Raw genomic sequence first — 22,407 nt, forward strand, 5'->3', positions numbered from 1 at the left:
GAGGGATGAAGAAGATATTGTAAGATTTTTGTTTTCATTTAACATTTGGGTGCGAATTTTGCTATTGCGTAAGAGTAATTATTTTACAAATCCTTAGTCCACATGTGAAATGCATGACTTACCTCTGAACAAGTACTTGGTTTGACACTGCAGCCATGGCTAATCTAAGCACCAGTAGTTAGAACAGGCAGTCCAGCTCCCATCTCTCAATCTTATCTTCTATTGTGCCAGTGTCAGGGTAGGTCTGAGGCTGTTAGAGATATTTCTGCTTATTTTCTTCAACTCAAGTAATCTCATGGTGTGGTCCAAAAAATTAAACAGCAGAGGTAGGGACAAGAATTAGTATATGGTTATGGGTAAGAGTTCAACTTTCTTCACTCTGAAGTATTTTTTGTTCTTGCTTTTTTTCCCTGTAAAACTCAGTGGCTCCTTGTTTGCATGGGCTCTCCATCTGTTTGAAGATAAAAACTTGTCTATCACTCAGATATCGCTTAAGTTTAATTCATTGACATCTGTGAAATGCTCTAAAGTCGCAGTACGTCACCTCACTGTCAGCAGTACGGATGATGTATTCACCAAAATAAATCCATACTAAAAACAAGGCAGTACACCAAAATCATGCTTTCTTATCTTATTTACTCTCTAAGGAACAACTATCGGTCCAAAGTTTCTGATGGATAACTAACATGGGGAAGGAAAACTCAGTCGTTCCTGAAACAGGACTGTAAGGCAGTGTTAGTATTTGAACCCTTTGTGACATGGGCAATGTTTGCCTTGGTTCTAGGCATGAGACTTTTCTTTAGTTCGTTACATTTACAATGTATTTGGTTTTTCTTGAGACAAAGATACTATACAGTCTGAGCCACTGCTATTCTTAATGAAAGTCATATGGTAATAATTATGATTATTCATATGCACTAATAAAAAAATAAAAATAAAAAATGTTTCTATTGGCAAAATCTTGTCCACTGCAGGATTTTTGTTATTAGCATTATTTTGAGCAGCATCTTCCTTTCCAGTAGCTCTTCAATATAGCAGACTTGGTAAATCCTCTTCTCAGTACTTAATCTGAACTACTGTGGGCAAAGTAGGTTGTTTATTGAAAATAACATTTTCAGTTGTTTGCTGTTTTGATATGAAGATAAAAAAGTAGAAAAGAATATTGGGTTTGAATGACAATATTAATATTTACCTGATACTGGAACCTGGAGCTGCTCCAGTGAATTACAGAGTCTTAAAATCTTAATTAAAAGTTAATGAAAGAAAACACTGAAAAATCTGCTCAAGGAAAAATAAGTGAGGAAACAGAATATTCTAACTCATCTGTAGTACTAACATATCTAAGAACTGAAATTGCTTGGATCAGGCAGCCATGTGACTGGTTGTTCTACACACCGCGTGGCTTTGAATTCACCTTTTGGCTTTCAGACCTCCTGTGCTGCATGTAAGGTCCCTCCTTTTGGCCAAACTACCCTTTTGTAAAATGCTAAGATGAATGTGTGATACATCATCTATCCTTAGGAGTTGGATAGAAAGTATTGCTCAGTCATATGAGAAAGACTGGCAATGTTATGGACAGATCTACAAAACAAAATATTTCAGAAGTATTGGTTCTATTCCTTTTGAACTCTTAGGAAAACTCAGGTTAATTTTGCAGAATAAAACAGTGCACTGATATAACTGATTTTCAAATCGGACACTGTGTCTTCATTACATTCCTTATATATGCTACTTATTATGTATTAATAACACCTTATTATCTCTTGTCATGTATAATAAATACAACGGCTGAATATTAACATTGTGTTTTATGCCAGCTCATAAGGTTTGGAAACAGAAGCTCCGATTACTTGCTCACCTCAGGTGTTATTTCAGTGTTAGGTAATGCTCTTAGGGAATAGAAAATCCATAAAGCTTAGTGCATATAAGCTTGAGGCACGTGAAGGAAGACCAGTTTATCATGGAATGCTTTCTAATTAAAAATGAATTACAGATAAAGCTTTTGTTTATGTAAATATTCTAGAAATATACTTTTTACTGTTTTGGTTTTTTGTTGAAAACCCCTGCATTAATGTTGCTGCTGCATTTGGAAAAAACTACAGAGAAATTCCATTTCAATCTCTAGAAGTACCACTGATGCTGTGAAAGTAAAATACTTGGGGAATTCATCCTTGATGATATGTTTTCGCCTCTGGCTTTTGACGAACCAGATGCAAAATGTGTGCCATTATCAATTCAATATTGTACGTGAATATGTACACAGCAGAATTACACAGTAGAATTTACAAAATGTCTCCCCTTCTTACCTTGCAGACTTTTCAAAAGGCTCAGCCTCAGTAACTTCATATTTATAGAGCATCGTCAGCTGTGATGACAGTGATCCACCCTGCAGTCACGTGAGTCAATATTTTTTTTTTAAAGAGTAGTAATTATGCATTTTTGGATGCTTAATTTAGTATTCTTTCTCGCAGCCTTGGCTCTCAAAAGTTAACTGTTCACCCTCTGAAAGACAGACCTGTTAAGGGCTTCAGAAAATCGAGAAGTATTATTTTAACTCTTATTGTGGAAAAACCTTGATTTAATCTTTAACTGTGTTGCAAAAGGAGTAATAGCTATAATGATTATAATAATGCCATCAATTCAAATATAAGTGAACACGGAAATATTTATCTATATATGGGATGCAAAGGTCTAGGAAAATGTATGCTGACAACAGAGGCACGTGATGAGAAATGAGTCTAAATAGGGGAGTGTTTAAAAGTAATTTTAGCAGCAGCTTCTTCAAGTCTGGTATTCTCTCTTGTGTGTTGAGAATGTACGTGTGAGTCAAATCTTATAATTCCTCGTAGGCAAGCAATATACTTTCTCAGCAACTGAGGAACACACACCTGATGTTTGCTAACAGAAATGTACCATAGTATTCAGCATTAGTAGCATACTGCATTAAACAAAGATTATCTCATGGATATAACTTTGACAGAACCTTAAGAACTCATTCACTGTTAGTTGCTTTTCTTTCTCTTAAAATAAGTTACTGGAGTCCATAAAGTATCTCTATTCCACTTCTACTCTGAAAATTCTTACTTTTCCAGGTTTGTCCTCTGTTCCCCGTGCCAAATCTATCTATATCATCGTCCCATGTAATTTCATGAATCTTGAAATGAAGAAAGGTCCACTGAAAAATTCAATCAGTTTAGGGTAGAATTATTTCATTATTTCAGAACTTGAATATAAAGGTATGAATATATTTAGCAAAGTTATTCTGTGCTATACACTGCATAGGCAAGGAACTTGATTGAAGGCAGTATTTGTCAAATATGGCATAGGTAGTCATCACCAAGTATTATTACCCTTGGAAACTTGTGTTTGTATTGGAAGGAAACCTAATGATGTGTCTAGATCTTTGAACAGTGATCTTTTCGATGATGGTAAATTATTTGTCATAGGATTATTTCCAAATTTACTGTGTGATAATAGGTTGAGAACAAAGGTATGAACTACTGCTAAAGGCCAAGAGGAACTTCAGATGATCTCAGTACTGTTTCACTATTCACTACCTGGCCGTAAAACCAAGCCTTGCAATGATAATTTTTTCAGATAAGGCACACCTCACAGGGTCTTTCTGAAACACTACACAGCTTCTGAATCTGTGACTAACCTGAGACTTCATTTTGAATCAAGTGGCCGTAAATTCTCAGTATCTCCGAGCCTTGCTGATCAGACTCAAGTTGAGAAACAGGATGATATGAACTGCCATTCATGTAAATTTTCCCAATGGGTAAGCTTATCAGATTGTATCAAAATACTCAACTCTTCTATTGCGTTTTGTAGAATTCAAGAATTGATTTTGCATGATACTTCTGTAGTATTACAGTGGCTGTCTTGAATTTGTTGAATTTATTAAAAGTTCAAAAGCCTTTCAGTCTCATGGTAAAAAGCTGTGATTTGTAGCCATAACAAATACAAGATGAAAGAAATAAAATTTCATTTCTTTCCTTAGATTCAAGCAGAATATTACAATAACATGAGAGCAAACTTCGACAGAAAAAGACCTCACAAAAAAAAGAAATAAACACTATGGCTATAATTGAAAACCCTTAAAAATCATAAAAAGGGGTAACTTTTTATATTTAAAATATTTTCCCTATTAAAAACAGGGAAGTGTCTGTTAACTACCAAAGCATGGTGCTTGTTCTTTAGCTTGTCTTTCCCCATCTGGAAAGAAAAATGATATAAGATGAAACTGCTAAGTAGAGATCCCCCCATTATATGAATGTCTGGAAAGTGATCATTACTTTGAAGTTAATAAGTAAGAAAATCATTCTTAACATATGAGTGGTATACATTGGTGGTATGCAAACATAAAATCAACCTGCAACACTGAAACTTAATTTTGGCTTGCCAAATAGTGTTTTGTTTTTTTTTTTTCCACAATTTACTTTCTAGTAAGAGAGGGATAGAAAAATTCAGTGAATTTTCAGCATTGGATGAAAACTGTAGCTTTTTACACTTCGGATGCTAGTGTTGCCTGTACTTTGGGCTGGTATGTTACCTAATGAGAGGCGAGCAGCTAACCCTTCACAAAGGTATATGGCATGCCTGTCCTTCATGGACAATCAACATCATAAACAATAACACTGACTAGTCTAAACACATCCTATAAAATACTCAGACAGAGATTTCATTCAGTTGTAAAACATGGTCTACAAGAATTATCTTTAGAAATACCTTCCTTGAAGTAGGTCACAGACAAAAAAAAAAAAAGACAGCTGCCACATAGTTCACAGGACCTACAGATGTCAGAAGGGTGGATCAGTTTTATAATAGTGGTTAAAATCAATTTTCAAGTTAGCAATGTATTTCTCTTTTAACTGTTTTGAACTTTCTGTCTAGTCTTTCTACTGTGAAAAAAATCTATATACGTTTATTTGTGAAAAATCTATCTCCATTTTGTGGTATGAAACAAATATTAAAAGAACTCGGAACTCTACACCAGCGGATACAGAAATGGTCTAAATTTGTAGGTAGTATTAATAATAATAGCACATTTTCTCTGGAAGCCTCCAGCTATAGGATTGTTAAACCATTATGATTACCTTATAATTAATATGTTAAATCTTGATTATACGTTCCTCTTATCCTAAAGCATCTATCTCAGTTTGTTTTAGTACTACTCTGATTACAGAGTGTTCTTGTTTTTGGAGAGTAAACCCTTACTGTAAAAGTATGGGTTTACGGTAGACCCACACTTCATGCTAAGTTCAGGTGAACTTCTATCCTGTTTAAGGAGCAAGCTAATGATTCAGATATCGAATCATGGCTGTAGCATTTTGTCTTAATTATTTTTAATTCACACTATTAAACACCAAAATTATTTGTGCTGCATTAACTTGAACTATTGGGGAATTCCCCAAACCAGAGTTGTATGGTTTTTGTAGTTGTTATTGCTCATAAACTGCTAACAAGACTGTTAATATACAGTGATCGGGATCTTTAGAAATTGTTTATACACCCCCTCTAAAGTAATTCCACTTCCTTTCATGCATATTTTCATCAACTTCTTTTTTTGTTGTTTATATGGGCTTAAGTAGTGTGGAAATAAAAGTTGACTTAATAATACGATTACATTTTCTTGGACAACAAACTAAGTAGATCTAGCTATTATTTTCTCTTAAACTTTGGTTCTTAAATTTCCATCGGGGACTATATGCTACTACCATTTCTCAGTAACACACAGCTATTGTTTCAGTAATACACACATGTAATTTCTCAGTAATTGGTTAATGCCATATGGTTTGATTTGAGAGATGGAACACCTCCTCTACCAGGACAGACTGAGAGAGCTGGGTCTGTTTAGCCTTGAGTTCCAGGGATAATGGCTTTTCAGTATCTGAAAGAGGGCTATAAGAAGGAATGGGATATAATCTTTAACTGGGTCTGTTGACATAGGACAAGGGGAAACAGTTTCAAACTAAAAGAGGAGAGATTTAAAATGGATGTAAGAAAGACGTTTTTTACCATAAGGATAGTGAGGCACTGAAACATTCAAGGTCAGGTTGGACAGGCTCTAAGCAGTAAGATTTAGCTGTACATGTCCTTGTTTGTTGCAAGGAGTTTGGACTAGATGACTTTTAAAGGTCCCTTCCCGCTCAAACAATTATATGATTCTATGATCTTCATAAACAGAAAAGACCTTTCTGTTTGTCCAATTCCCTTATACACCCCATTAAATGATTGCACTTCTCCATGTGCTTAAAAGAAGAATAATAATAGAAGTGATTTTATGCAAATTGATAATTTATATGCATTATGAGACATTTATTTAAAAAGAACTTGAAAACAAGATCTATGTAAGCTAGTATATTCTAAATTAGTTTTTGAGAATCCCATGATAATGTAACTATTCACTGAAAAGACCTCTGATAAATGTCCACTTTGATCTGCAAGGCTGGTGTGATACCCTAAATGGAAATGTAAATCCTCTGGAAGAAGCCTGATCAACCAGACACACCAGAAGAAAATTAAGATAAAAAAGATGTGATTTAATTAGACTGTATCTGTACTAATTTAACTCAGCTGGGAAGAGTGGGGTCATAACTTGGACAGTGTAAAAGATGATTATTTTCTTAATCATTTCCACCTGGTAGAAGGTAACAACTGTCTAACCCCTACATCTGGTTTTGTGCCTGTTTGCCAGAGAGAAATGTAGGCTGTAGTTTAAGTGGATGTTCTCTTAGATGTGTGAGATGCCAAAGGCTGTGTCTGCCCCTGTACAAGGCATGTGTTGTATCAGTGCCAGAAAGCAAACTGGAGAGAACAAAATGTAAGAGTATATTGTGGATAAAATGTGAAGTTCCTAAGCTACCATGCTAAAGTGAATACATGGAAAAGGGATTATCTGCTTACTGTTGTAACTCAGCTATTTAGCCTCTTGAAAGTGTGCCTACCTCTAGGGCTAGTTTCCAGCATGATTTATCTGGGACCCTAAACTTAACGGGTGAGGAGCTCCAGTAGATATCTGAAGTCTGCCGACTGTAGCAGAACAAATCCAAATCTATTCCAATACTTCTAATATACTGTGGTTAAAACTATAAATTACCTTGCCCAAGTCAGTGTAATTTTAAAAGATTTATGATCTCATGTAAGATAAGCTGCATTGAGCCTGATGCTGTATTAATTCCAGGGTGGAAATGTTGGAAATTACTATTCTAAGTGGGAGACAACTCACTTCAAGACTCACAATTCAGTTATACGTAATACCGTTTATATATGCAAACTAAATGAGTCAATTTTCACATAAATGTTGCTTCTCTCTGTACTTTAGGGTACCTTAAGACATGCCTTCATGAATAAATCTGTTTTAGATACTCAGTCTCTCCTGCAGTATCTTAGAAATCTGTTTATAACTGTCTTTGAGTATCTCTGTACCATAACATGCCTGCGAACAGGCTTAACTGCACATCTGAAGGGAAAATGAACTGTAACAGGGGCCAGAGGTGGCCGAGATCTGTGGGTGCCTGTTCTGATGTGGAAAAATCATGCATCATGGCAACGTCAAGCTCCACTGCTGATACACTTCAAAGTACCTACTAATGTCCACACAAGTCCCATTGAACATACCCTATCAATTTTGTTGATGGGAAGTGTGTTGTATGCGTGAGTTTTGCATCTTTACCTTTTTCATGTGTGACGTGGGAGAACTAATTGTCCAGCTTAGGTTCTTTGTTATCCACATTGTAGTAGGGTCATTGTTTGTAACTTCTTTTCTTCTGTAGAAAAGGAAATATGTGCGTACAGGAAGCAAGCTGTTACAAATACATAATTACTGTTTTATGAACCACGAGGTATGAAGGGAAATCCCACTTTCCATAAATCTGTCATTTTTTTTTTTTTGGAGTGAACTTTGTGACCCACAGAACTCATTAGCAACATTACCATGACATTGTGATATGCACAGTAATAGAAAATGAACATACTTCTGTAAAATTTTCATTCCATTTGACAATCATCTCATTTCCAATGACAAATGTATGCATTAGAAACTAGGTAACTGTTCAATATACAATATTGAAAAAGTTTAAAATGAGGACTCTGTAGGAAAATTCAAGATGTCTTTGACTTCCAGTGTCTTCAATGAATGCTCATCATCTTTCAGCAGTGTCTAGGTATGCACAATTTATTTGATATGAGTACAATAAAAGCTTGCTCTATAAAGCTTTATCCTAAGCTATTTGAAGTCAATAGGAGTTTTGTCATTGGCTTCAAAGGAAATGATGTCAAAATTGTAATTAACAGTGTCAGCTCCACCTATCAATCAAAGCTGGAATATTCATAATGAAATATAATTACCAAAACAGGTCAAAATGCAAAGTAAGTATTAAAAGAGAGTATCTACTGATGGCATGTAGGACCTACACCTTTGAAATGCAGAATGTGGTGTTGCGTACTTTTGGGGCTATGTCATTACTATTATGTATTGGCTAGGTTTTATAGGCTTCTGTGCAGAGGGTGCCTGTAATCTCGTACCCACAGATAGCCTTGCAATCAGATACCCGGTTCTCAAGCACTGCATGGAGAAACCTTGAGGCTCTGTCCTTGTCTGGCTTTGTGGTGGTGCCACCATGAGGAATCTTCTTTGGGATTCATGCATGATTCTATACTCAAATTGCTCAGGTAACTAGCAGAAGGGATTTCTCACCTGCCAGATTATTCAGCCATGCGTACTCACACTTAGAGAGACTATCTGTGCAGATTAATTCTTGCGATTACGAGAATTATTTTATATACTATAAGTGACCAAAAAGCTAGTATAAACAGCATAAAGAATTTGCAGCAGGGTAGTGCTTACTGCATGTATGCAAATGTATGCATGTATGTAAATACAAGCATGATTCATTCAAAATGAAAATACACTATTTTGGGTTGCATTTTGGTTGTCTCCCTAGAGATTAAGTGCATGCACACCCACTGCTTAACTGCAATAATGTCGGTTTCTGTATATCATACTACCTGACTTGTTTAAATTTTGCATTGGATCAAAGTTGAAATTGTTGGTTTGACTTGCTGTGTGCTCACATCTTATATTTAAGACATTCGGCATCTCAAAGGAAGAAAAAAAAAGTGGTATATAATCTCCCTATAAAAATCTAAGCGTATTTCGTCAAAACTTATGCATTATTAAATAAGCAAATGAAGCCCATTATGGGTTTTAGGATTATTCAGTAACATCAAACAAAAGCAGGAGGAGATAATCCTAAGAAATGTACAGGGAAACCCTTTGGACCTTGCAGTGCAAGATCTTTCATAGGAACCTGCTTGAAGCTTTATCTCTTCTAAAAGAATCAAGGCTACAACAGTACACCAGTGTATGCACTGTAATGATAGGTATGTACAACATTGCCTCAGAATAGGCGTCTTCAGCATACGTATGCTCAAGTAAGTGAAAACCTAATATTTAAGACTGAAAATAAGAAAACCTTTGGGAATAATATTTCATAGTTAACAAGGAAAGTCTGGCTTTGCATTTCATTTAAAGAAGATGAACCCCTTTAAGCCAATAGCTCTCAGCATCAGTTGCTTTCTTTGTCTCTACATATGGTGAAAGGATTCCTGAAAAACTTCACAGGGAAAAATCTGAAAAAAAAAAAATAAATCATATAAACAGTTATGTTTCTGAACAGCAGCCAAGAGAAACTGAATTCTAGTTGAGAATAAATCACTCTATTACCATAACTTCTTGAAAAACAAACTAAACTGGTAAGGATTATAAGATAATTTAATTGAATTAGAAGTGTTTGTCTTACCAAAAAAAGAGTAAAGAAAATTACCCAAGGACCATATAGATTTATTTGAACTTTCCGCATATCTGTAGGATTCTTGTGTCTGAGAAACTAAGAGAACAAATTGTCCAATCAGGCCCTCAGAATGGAGATGGTCTCCTGCTGGCTATCCCTACACTGATATGCACATCAGCTGTAAATCCCAGTGATTAGGCTCCCAGCGTCAAAAATCTTAGTACAGGTATATTTAAAGGTGTTATGAATTTCTAGCTATTTTGAATTTACTTTGTCTTCTCCAGCAATAGTTATTTTTCTCCAAAATTTGGTGATTCATTTTTACAAAAATGACATGAGAAATGTAGAAGAAATATTAATTTTAAATTCCTCATTGGTTTATGAGGAGCCCATTAAACTGAGGTACTGCTCATTCAAGACTTAAGACAACAGCAATGGAATTTGCCTGAACAGTTAAGCAGTACTATTTTAATAATATATAAGACTAGAATTCTAATTATGTTTTACTATATCTCATAAAAATATGCTTGGGAAAGCAAATTCAGATTTTTGACTACTCAGCCTTTGAAGAAGATAAACATTTATAAGTTAACTTAAAAAAAATAACAGCAGTTCTGATAATCAAAATTTAAATACACTGAAGATTTCTTCATAATGTTAACATATCACCTAGGAAAGCCACACAACACTTCACAAAAATAAATCAGTTGTAGTAAATAGAATTAGCAACACATACAAATAATTAATCTCTATATTGCTTTTTAAAAAAGATGTACAATACTGATTTGAGAAAGCTGTATTTGTGTTAGTAGAAGCAAAACAAAATATGTGAATTTCAATCTAATTATGAGGAAAATTAGTTATTTTATCTTTTCTTAAAACGTTACAACATCTCCCAGTTAATGGCAGTTTCTAGGGATTTCTTTACATTCATTACTATCTTTTCAATGTTCTTCACTTGACAAAAGCACTGGAGATGAGAAGAGTGCCTGGAAGTAGCCTTTGTTCAGTATTTCTTTTGAGGCAGTGATGTGGAGATCCTGCAGAGATTAGTAATGCGAAGGTTTTGAGGATTATGGCTCTAAGTTTCAATGGTTAAGTCATACATCTGTCTCACTATGAGCACCAATTCCTTCTACAAGTCACAATATAAGTAAAACCCAAGTTAGCAGCAGAGCAGCAAGCTTAACACAGAACTCTTAAAGACTTAAATGTAGTCATTATATGTGTCCCCTTCCCCTCGTATGAATCAACTATGTATATTTTTAAACATAGACCCCTTTATAAATTACTCTCTATAAATGAAATCATTGCAGGTAAAATAATATATTCCAGTTCCTTGTCTTAGAAAATGCAACTTTTTTTAAACGTTGATAACTGAGCCCGTGTTGCCTAAGGCAATAGCAAAATAAGTTAACAACTATCCTACCAAGCAACAGTCTTCATTAGAGCTGATTATTTAATATAAGTCTTGTGTAAATCAATTGAGTTCATATATAGGAAAAAAAGAATGACTAATTTCTACTTTTAAAGGAAAAATTGACATTTCAATTCAGAACTCTCATGTTTCTATGAGTTCTTGACTTATAATGATAGGTTGCACTTTAATCAATTGCAGTGTTCTCCATTGGGAATATGTAATCTATGTCAAGTCTCAGTTTTTATTGCACACGACCAGCATAGTTATGTCTTCTCTACAACTGCAATTATTTAAAAGAATAACTGAATTAAAACATTATTAGGATTATGTATGGAGGTATAAAATAACTATTCAAGACGTGGCGTTGAAGTCTAAGGGCAATATTATTTCATGAGAAGATACCTTAGATGTTCCATTAGTGTTTGCCAACACTTTATTTTTCTTCTCTTTTGTTAAATTTTGTGTGTTCAGCCCACAGTTATATTCTCTCCATGTGCTTAACTTAGTGAGTTATGAGATGTGACTGACCTATAGTGACTAAGATTGTGGGAGTTAGTTCAGACCCAGCAAAACTTTGTAGTATTTGAAGTAACAAGCATTTTTTGATCATCCCTTTCAACAAATTGTCTCCTACCTTCCTAAAGTTTGAGGATGCCAAATTAGAGGCATCACACTGTAACACAGGTTACAGAGGACAAAATATTTCTAAGGCATCTTATTTCTGGCTTAGTATGCCTTATATCAAAGCGATGAAGAAGCATTCCTCTCACTTTCCCTGGTGACAGTATCATGTCAGATTTTCTTCCTGAGAAGTGAGACTTCTGTAAGGGGAGCATATAAGGTCATCTAGTAAGTGACTATTTGTTGTTTGGGACTAATGACGCATTAGCCTTTGAGATCTGCTTTTTTTCTGATGGCTTTTGCCTTTCTGCTGGTTAATCTCACTTAAAAACTCTTCTTTCATTGTGTTTTTACAGTGACTGTTTTCCTCCTTTCTATTTTGAAAAAATGTAGATGTACATCAGTTAAAATCAGAAAATATTTGATAGGTCTTATTTTTCACTGTTTTTCTCAAGTTCTGCGTTTCTCTTAGCTCTTTCTCATGTGCTCAGGCTCTGTTTTGTGTTTGCTCACATGATTTTCTAGTAAACTGTATTTCCTACAAGCAATAGTAATTGAGTAAATGCAAGACCTCAAGTAAGCCTTAGCATGATAGCAGAAATCTCTTTGCACGTTAACAGTGTGTCAGCTGGACTCACCATCAGGTTTTACAAACTGTACTTTTTTTTTTTTCATAAATCACACAGATGAAACAACACCTTTTCACTTTTTTTTTTTCCTCCATATATACATCAGTGTGCATTCAGTGTGGAGTTTTACCAACAGAGAGATTTTTATGCAATGGTCAGTTTTTCTCTTGTGCTTTCAGTACTGGGCTCTCAAAATGCATTGTACAAAGCAAGGATTGGGTTTTGACACTGTTATAACAGTACACAGAGCACAGGTGAAAGATTGCGGGGAAGACAGGAGAATGACCTGTGCTCAGCCTCCTGAAAGGCTTGGCAATGAGTTGAAGAACTTCCTTCCTACAAAAAAAAAAAAAAAAAAGTAAAGCCAGTCTAGCTGTTCACAGAAGCCCTCCTGGCAGCACTGCTTCCCACCAGCATTCTGGTGTCAGAATGAAATGTTAGGGACGCTAAATGCTTATCTAGTTAGGTACATCAGGGCATAAAATGCAAAGCAAAGTAATGCACAAGTAAATTAATCATTGTGTGAGACCTTCATCAAAAAGTCAATAATGTTGACCTTATCAGTAAATGCTTTTGAAAATATTCCTCAAGTACCCATACAGACCTCTATAAATTATTACGCGCTAAGGTGGTAATGATATGCTGTGTGGAGGTCCTTCTTGTAGTTCATTATCTCTGATGATCTAGGAAAAAAATGATAAGCACACAGAGAAACTCATTTCATCTGAACAAACATGTCTACATTGTACTGAAGCAGTCACAGAATCATGGAATTGCAGTGATCTCTAGAGATCATCAAATACGATTTCCCTGCTATAGCAGATTCTTTACGGTAGGTGTCACAGGTAGATGTCCAGATTGTTCTTGAGTATCTCCAAACAAGGAGATTGCACAGCCTCTCATGGCAGCCTGTTCCGTTCTCTGTTACTCAGACAGTTAAGTTGGTCTTCTGCATATCTGTGGGGAACTGCATATGTTGCAGTTTTTGGCTGGTGCTCCTTGACTATCACTACACACCACTGAAGAGAGTGTGGCCTCATCCAATTCCTTTGCACTTGAAGTATTTATAAACAGTTATGAGATTCCACTCTCTGTCACCTTTTCTCCAGGCTGAACAGTCCTAGGTCTCAGCCTTTCTTCATACAAGAGACATTCCAGTCCCTTAATCTTCTTTGTCTGCCCTTTGCTGAACTCTTTCTAGGAGAAACCTGTCTTTTTTGAACTGAGGATCCCAGAACTGGTCACACTATTTCAGTTGTGGCTTCTACCAAGGTAGAGTAGAGAGTGAAGCTGAATTTGCTTCATCTGTTGGCCGCACTTTTTAATGCACCCCAGGCTACCATTAGCCTTGTTGGCCACGGGCACACTGCTGGCTCATGGTCAACCTGTTTCTCATCAGGACACATAGGTCGTTCTCTGCAGAGCTCCTCTGCTGCAGGTCAACCCCATACTGTACTGATGCATGTGGTTATTTCTCACCAGGTGCAGGACTCTATGCTTGCTGCTTTTTTTTTTTTTTTTCAGTCTCATGAGGTTCTTCTCCTGCCAGGTCCCATTGAATGGCAGCACAGTCTTTTGGTGTGTCATCCACTCTTCCCAGCTTTTTATCATCAGCAAACTTGCTAAGATTGAACTCTATCCCTTAATCCAGATCATAATGAAGATGTTAAACAAGACCAGCACCAGCCCTGGGGGAACACCAGTAGCTACAGTTCTCCAACTACATTCCATACCATTGATCACAACCTCTAAATTCTGCCATTTAGTCACTTTTCAACCCACCTCATCATCTATCGTGCACTTTCTAATCTTCAAGTGTGATCCAGACTTCAACCGAAGTGGAGAGAAACAGGCTGTCTGGGTCCTGATCTGTATTCTCTTAATGGAACTCTATAAATGAGGTCACATGAATTACACTGTAGAAACGCTACTAAGTATAAGAAGTTCCCAGGGTGACTGCATTGTGGACATCAAGTGTTTAGAAGAGGTGTATTCCGGAAGGATCTGACTACCTCCCCTGTTGAGGGGGTAGTCAGTTGAGGTTTTTCCTTCCCTCTCCACTTCTAATTCCTTCAACTCTAATATTTTGTGTTCAAAAAAGCAACATCATATTCTTAACAGAGGTATTTTACTTGTGAAATCAGTGCTTTCATGCCTTGTCAACACATGAGCTGTGTCCCACTCTCAGCTCCACCAAACAGATGCTTGAAAACAGCTCCATATTTGTGAATTCATAGCAGCCCAGGAAAATGGCAAGGCGTGACTTGTCAGTGTGTCTGGCTATGGCTTAAACTCCACTAATTGCTTTAACCTCCTCTCTGATAGAGAGTCCAGTGTTCTGTGAAAAAGTGCCACTTGCAGTATGTAGTTGGCACAATGGTTTAGAAAATCTACACTAAAAAAGTATTTCTGACCAGTAACGGAACATCAGAATACTTCAGGCTTCTCTTCTTCCCCACCGTGTGATTATTCCTGCACTTAGAATTTGGCAGCCATTTTGCACAAATAGGATAAAGAGAACTACAAAGTCCAGATGAGTTCACATATTGATGTTTGTATGTAAATCTATTCCTAGTCCAGCTATGTGATAATGAAAAGCTCCATTCGTTGCAAAGTGAGCTTCAGCCTTAATTAGTTCTATATACACAATATTAGTTGAAAATACAAAACTGCTATTGTGTATTTAATGTCAAAGAATCCTTTCCTTTTCTTTTATTTTGTTCTAACAGTTATTAACTCTGTGAAAAATGATTAAGTAAGAGGTTCAGACTAAAATGAATTAAAGAAATCTTTTTTTCATGGCAAGCTGAAGTCTGCACGGTGAATGGATTGCAGTTTTGTCTCCAGTAATTGCAGATCACAGTTTTAAAAGAGATACATTTCACTTGATCAGGTAATCACATAAATTACGACATTTGCAGTTCTTCATGAGAGTAATTATGAAATTATATGAACCATGATGTATTTTTTCTCCCTTTTCAAACCTTAATTTGAGACCTTGCCACTGACTTTATTTGCAGAGGGAAAAAACAATTAGATTGTATTATGAGCTGTTGCTGTTTATTACTGGCATTATTGTGGCACCAGGCTGCTTCCCATTAGATGACATTTCCACTACATACTAACACATTATAGACTTTAATCAGCTAGATTACAGTCCATAGTAGAAAGACAGATGAGGGAATTAATCAGAGTTCTCTGTTTCCAATGAAAAGAAAAAAATAATAAGAATAAAAATAAACCAACCCCGCAAATCTGATAATATGTACTCATAATATAAACCGTGTAAATTAGGTGTGGAAAGAGTTCCTGTCCTAGTCAGAAAGTATAAAGGCATTATTTTGCACTATTTTAATCCTAAATCCATATTACTCCTTTTGAATAAACAAGGATGTTCTTCTAAGATGAAACATATTCTCCAGGGCTTTCTTAACTGGAAACCGTAATGACTTGTACACAGTCACACAAACAGTTTATAACATACAGGATACAAGATTTTTTTCAATCATGGTGAAGTCCATCACCTCTAAGACTTCTCCTTCTTGTATTGTAATACGATATTTTTAGGTATTAATATTCCTGTTAATATCCATAATAACAACATGCATGGTTGCATGTAAAGTGTTATCTAACGTAATCCCTTCCATTTTATTTGCTACCACCAAATGGAAATCACATTTTTCAGAATCCAATAAACCAAAAATATATAGCTGAGCATTTCTGGAGGGCGCCTGGAGCTGAGTCATACAGCTTGACAGGGACATGAAAGGTGTCAGCTAAGGCAGACGGCAAGAGATGAAAAGATAGCGTTTGCTGCTAGTTTGATAATAAGAGGGTGAGTGCTCCGAAGTTCACTCACAATTCTCCAATACTTGCAATAACTAAGAAGTCTTTTCACAGCAACACAATAACTCATTTTATAGAAAAGTTACAATTTGGTAACCTTTCACAATTTCACTGCCTCCATTTCATTGCATAGGACCATAATGTGGGCCCTTTGAAATCCTGAGAGGTAAGAGACAAAGAAAAAAGAAAGACTGGCAGATGGTATATTAGGGAAAAAGAGGGAAGAGGTTTCTGCTCATGGCTGCAAATCACTGCATTATTGATCAAACCTTGATTCAGCTAAGTTCAATAATTTGGTCGTAACTGGCCTTTATTCTTTTCCTCAATTCATATGCAGTCAATATCCTATTATACTGCTACTTAGAAAGGATGTCTAGAGTAATAATGAGTTTGAACCAGGCGTCTCAGTTAACATATCCACCTGTAAAGAACAGATTCGTTTTCCTTGAGTTACCAAAGAAATAAATAGGACCTACAATGGCGCTTGTTCAGATACCTGAATGACACAGGTATTTTTGCAACGGTATGCACACTAATATGTATCTGACATTAATGAAACCTGTAGTGATGTGTAGCTTACAGCAAGAGAGGAAGAGTATTGTTCTTTTAATGTATATATTGTTGGAGTGAATGCTTTCTCTCCTTATTGATTCAGAAGGAAATAATATCTTCTTGGTATTTTAAACCCATATTAACATGCTGTGCAGCTTCATTGGCTGTTCAGTGTTGAAACTAGGAGTAGGTGACCGTAGCTCAGTCATAGCTGTGCATACTGCATGCACAGAGATCACCCAGCCACCTACCAGCAGCAAAAACCACACCTGAGATAGTGGAGCCTTCTGGAGTCTTGACTTCCCCTCTGGGGCCAGCAGTGATGAGCACACTGCTGTGAGATTGCCTGGCACTGCTGGCCCCCAGGTGCGGGGGAAATTTGCCATCTTTTTCAGGTGAAACCACAGAAACCAGTAAGCTTTTCTGTCAGTGACTCTTTGACTTTTCAGAGTGGGGTCTTAATAAGAGAGTATTGCAAGGATTTTCACATGTTTCTGTGTTCAGCCCCCCCTTCCTCTTTAACCAAAATGATATAAAATGATCTCACAGTCACTCACTTAGAAATACAGTGAGTGCAGCATATGTTTTGAGACTGTTTCTCATTTCTTTCTTAGCATGTGGAGTTCAGGGCAAATTTAACAGCTCAGTCAGCTCTTGCTGATCCTCCACGTATTTTTCCTTTAATTACCCCTTCTAGAAGAGATAAAAAATGTTGTCTGTTCTATACTCCTGGGTCTGAATGAGGCCCATGGGGTTTTCTCTCCTTTCTTCTCCTTCCTGTTCTGGCTTCAAGGACACACAGGGCTGTGGTCTGATGACACCTGGCAGCTGCAGCCAACAAAGTATTGGAGCAATTTAGGGCACCACAAGGCTGTGTGTTTAATAGGCACATTCCACACTTGTCGCGGTGGCTTCATTGCCATGTGGGATCTATAGGATCACTGCCAGTGGAAGTGATAGCACACAGAGTGCTTCCAGGATGCACAACAGTTTGCCCAGGAAGGTACAAAATGAGAGCCAAAGAAGAAGGTATCCATGATGAAATAAGGGGGGAAAAAGCATCAGGAAGAGTGAATTTTCAATTTAAAACTGTTTTGTTTCTCTCTCTATATATAAATATATATATGAGTCATAAACCATGTATTATATAGATACAAATAATAACCTATATTAATAAATAATATGTAATATACAATGTATAGCACACTCACGTATTGAGTGTGTTACGTGTGTTGTTCCATTATAGTGAAAAGATATTTAGTTTTCTGATCCCTTTGAAAACATTCATTTGAAGACACCCAAACAAGTAACCAAGCACCAAGCAGACAATTTCATTTTGTGTAGAAAGTCACAAACCTTCTTGATATTCTCTATTCAACACATGTGCAGCAGACCTAATAGTGCAGAAAAATAGAAATGGTCAGAGAAATGCTCCTACTTTCCTCCCTCCCTCCCTCCCTCCCTCCCTCCCTTCCTTTTCTCCTTTCTTTCCTCCCTTCCTTCCTTTCTTTCCTCCATTCGTTCCTTTCTTCCTTTCTTTATTCTTTTTACTAGCCGCAAAAGCAAGAGAAGCTGCAAGACAGGGAGGGTAGCATTTTTTCTTATCAAACTCCAGGTCAGTATTCCTGTTTCTGGCACTACCCCACTATCTCTTCTCCTCCTCTCTATTTCTCATGAGGGGAAGGGAAAGAGCACTTTCTTGGATGTGCTCCTGGAGTAGGGATGTGATGTAGATGAGGTTATTACACAAGGACAGCAGCTCTTTGACCTTCATTTCAGCAAAGGCAAAATCCATGTTCTGATGGCCCATAAGCTTAACTTGTAGTTGCTGAGATGGTTGACTGTGTGACACTAATTGCCATTTAAATAACTTCTTGCCAGCTACTACATGGATGACAACTGTCTCTGCAAGGCTGATTTCTCGGCTCCCTTCCTCCATCCCTGTGCCTTCAGTGGTGATTCTGTGCACTGATGAATATGAAACTGGAACTTCTGCATGCTGTAGCAATAAGGCCATTAGAAATTCAGTTTACAGCCTGACCTCTGTTCTCTGAGGAGGATCTAAAGGACTTATTACCAGTTTGGTTGTGCTGCTTGCTAACGCTTGTGAGCATGTATGTACAAGAAATTATATTAAAATGATATATTAATCTAGTAATATAGTAGTCTTCCATCTTTAGAAAGTTCTGATAGAGAACCACTGGGGTATAAGGGAAAATGAATTATGAAAACTAGTGCTGAACAGAGAGAAGAGACTATTGAAAACAGAACACTTTAATTGACCATTACAGCCTTCTTCAGCATTTCAGTTTAGTTCAAGGGAAAGAAAATAGAAAATATGTTTTCTGGAAAGAGAGAGGGTTGATTCGTTGCTTAATTCCTGTATATGTTTCTTTACCTGCTTCCAGTGGTAGACCTGTGTTTATCCTTTGATTAATTAATGAATTTCTTAATTAAGGATAATAATTCAGTCTACAAAAGAGTAGTAGCAATAGCAGTAGCTATGAAGTACAAGAGCAAGAAGGGGACAAGCAGTTAACCATCATACAGGGTATTTCACAGATGTTTTAAGAGAAGAGATGTCAAATAGTGTTTTTCTTATGTCTAACAATACGGATAGCTATTTGTCGGTGTCAGTGTCTTTAAAGTTGCTGAGTTTGTTCTTGGAACTAAAGAGAGAACATTCATTATCTTTGCAGTATATAAATGTGAAATGCCAAAGTATCCACATGTAGAGATTTCCTTCCCACACATTCATATACTTTTATTAGAATACAGCTGAAAGGTACTGCATAAAAGTGGCCACAGATCCCATTAAAATCTCACCATTACTATTTACACTTTTGCTAAGACAATCTTTCCTGCTTGCACAAAATTTAGAGCTGCCTGGAAACTCTTGGATTTTGTTCTCTGAAAAACATTCAAAAACTCAAGAACAAATGTGATGGAATTCTTCTGATTTTCACTGACAGATGAAAGGAGGGGGAAGCCCATCTCTGTTTTTATTAAAGATAATCACTATTATTTCTTCTATTAATGTCAGTGTCAGAAACAATGCTGCATTCTGTTGCTTTTTTGATGAGTTTGGAATAGTAATTTTTTAACTGTTTAAGTTATTATTATTATTTTTGCTGGTTGGTTGGTTGGATTTTTTTTGTTACGTTTTTCTTTGTGTTCCTTCCCCCCACTCTCACCCCTCAGAGATTTGAAAATAAATGTTCCCTGGAAACGCGGCAAGATAAAAGAGCTCGAGATAATGGAGCTCTTTTAATAATAGCTGAACACGAGCCAGCAGTTTGCCCAGGTGGCCAAGAAGGCCAATGGCATCCTAGCTTGCATCAGAAATAGTGTTGGCAGCAGGAACAGGGCATTGATTGTCCCTCTGTACTCAGCTCTGAGGAGGCCACACCTTGAGTGCTGCGTTCAGTTTTGGGCCCCTCACTGCAAGAAAGATATTGAGGCTCTGGAGTGGGTTCAAGGAAGGGCAACAAAGCTGGTGAGGGGTCTGGAGCTCAGGTCTGGTGAGGAGCGGCTGAAGGAGCTGGGATTGTTCGGTCTGGAGAAGAGGAGGCTTAGGGGAGACGTGATTGCTCTCTATAACTTCCTGAAGGGAGGTTGTAGTGAGCTGGGGATTGGCCTCTTCTCTCGTGTAACCGGTGATAGGACCAGAGGGAATGGCTTCAAGCTGCACCAGGGGAGACGTAGGCTGGATATTGGGAAATACTGCTTCTGTGAAAGGGTGGTCAGGCAGTGGAATGGGCTGCACAGGGAAGTGGTGGAATCACCGACCCTGGAGGTGTTCAAGGAACATTTGGATTTTGTGTTGAGGAACATGGTTTAGTGAGAACTGTTGGTGATGGGTGGATGGTTGGACTGGGTGATCTTGTAGGTCTTTTCCAACCTTGGTGATTCTGTGATTCTGTGAGAATACCAAACTAAAGCCCAGCACACTGTTTTACTTAGCTAATGTAAAACAAATTCTATACTTCAAAGCATTTCATTTCTCAAGGTCAAACTACAGATCCAGTTGCGTTTTCCTGTACTGTTCAATGACTATACAAGCAGCTTAATCCACTTGTTGCCTTTGAAAATCTCAGGTAAGGACTTCTCCAAGCATCCTTACACAGCCATCCAACAACGCAAGGAAGTGAGTTTTAATAACTCCGGAAGGCCTGAAATGTGACTTTTTACCAGGCTACCTTCACCAGTGAAGAGAAAAAGTCATACATGTTTATCTTCAGCACTGCTATCTATTAACTCAGTTTCTTTTTTCCTACCTTTTCTCTGCTTAAGGAAGTGTTCAAGGGCTAACTTGCTAAGATGAAGTGTTTCTGTTACCTAGCTACAGTAAATATATCCTCAACAGTAACAATAAGAGACACGTATGGGGAGAGCTCTTCTCCTTCAGATGTTTCCAGAATCCCAAACCGTCAGCAGCTGAAAGTTTGTTTTAAAAGAGATGTAGTTAGAAACACACATTCTCTAATGCATTCATTAACCTTGCTGGCCATTAACAACTTAATCTAAACTGCCTTTACCAAAAAAAAACAAAAACAAAACAAAAAAAACAACCAACCAACCAAACAAACAAACAAAAAATACTGAAACTGTTATATTTGATTTCATGCTACGCCTTGCAATGCATTTTAGCTTTCACTTTGGTTAGCGTAAGAAAGGGATGAATGCACTGACATTACCAGTCCATGTGGGATGTAATCCTTCTCTCCACAACACGACTTACATTATCTTTGTAGGAACCTGCTTCTCCAATCCACTACCAAAGACGTGATGTTGCTGTTTCCTCTGGCTTGATTATGGTAAACATGAAAAACTTCAGCACTTCAAATTGCAAAAGCTTTTCTGAGACTGGGCTACTTAGGGTGCTGGACATGTAGTGCTGCTGATTCTGGTTTTGAAAGTGTCTGTAATCGCTATCAGCATTTCTATCATCTGTTCAGTGCTGAATAATTCCAGGATATTGTTTGATGAGGGAAAATCTTGTTTCATAGTGAAGTTAAGTTTCCCAGCGATTGAGAGTCCAAAGAAAAGGCATGAAGACAAGATACTTTCTTGCCTTTCTGAGATAGTCCAGTCCAGACTATGTCCTTCATTTGATCTATATACTTATTTTTACTGCTATCCGTTTCTTTCTTTTACAGTACCATTAATTTTCCATGGACAGCACTGCTCATTTTATAGGTATGTGTATATTATGCCTACTTTAAAAAATGGCAAAAATAAAAATCTTAAATGTTTTATGAATGCCTGAAGGCCCTCCTGTTAATATCCACAGTGTGGTTTAGAGTGGGGCTGCCAAATAAACGCACACCATTAGCATCTATTGAGTTGTCTTGGCAACAGAAGAAGGAATCTCACCTCGCAGCAAGAACGTGTTGAATGTCCTTGTGCTTGCGGCTGATGGCAGTTAGTTACCTGCTACAACACACAAAATGGGTGATGGTTTTGGAGTCTAGGATTTGCAGGTTTCAATCTGTCTGAAATGTTCCACATAAACAATAATTTGTGGGCCATTTTTCTTCTTTTT

The 22,407-nt window shown here is 37.0% G+C and overlaps 1 long non-coding RNA gene across 1 annotated transcript; it reads left to right on the plus strand.

Moving 5' to 3' along the window:
* Positions 1–2,312: 2,312 nt before the first annotated feature.
* Positions 2,313–19,199, plus strand: LOC109368481. Its single transcript, XR_002116554.1, has 3 exons — positions 2,313–2,396; positions 4,797–4,798; positions 18,744–19,199. It is a non-coding gene; the product is annotated as an uncharacterized LOC109368481 (long non-coding RNA).
* The last annotated feature ends 3,208 nt before the right edge of the window (positions 19,200–22,407 follow it).

The sequence above is a fragment of the Meleagris gallopavo genome, chromosome 7, assembly GCF_000146605.3.
Source record: "Meleagris gallopavo isolate NT-WF06-2002-E0010 breed Aviagen turkey brand Nicholas breeding stock chromosome 7, Turkey_5.1, whole genome shotgun sequence".
NCBI classification, from domain to species: Eukaryota; Metazoa; Chordata; class Aves; order Galliformes; family Phasianidae; genus Meleagris; species Meleagris gallopavo.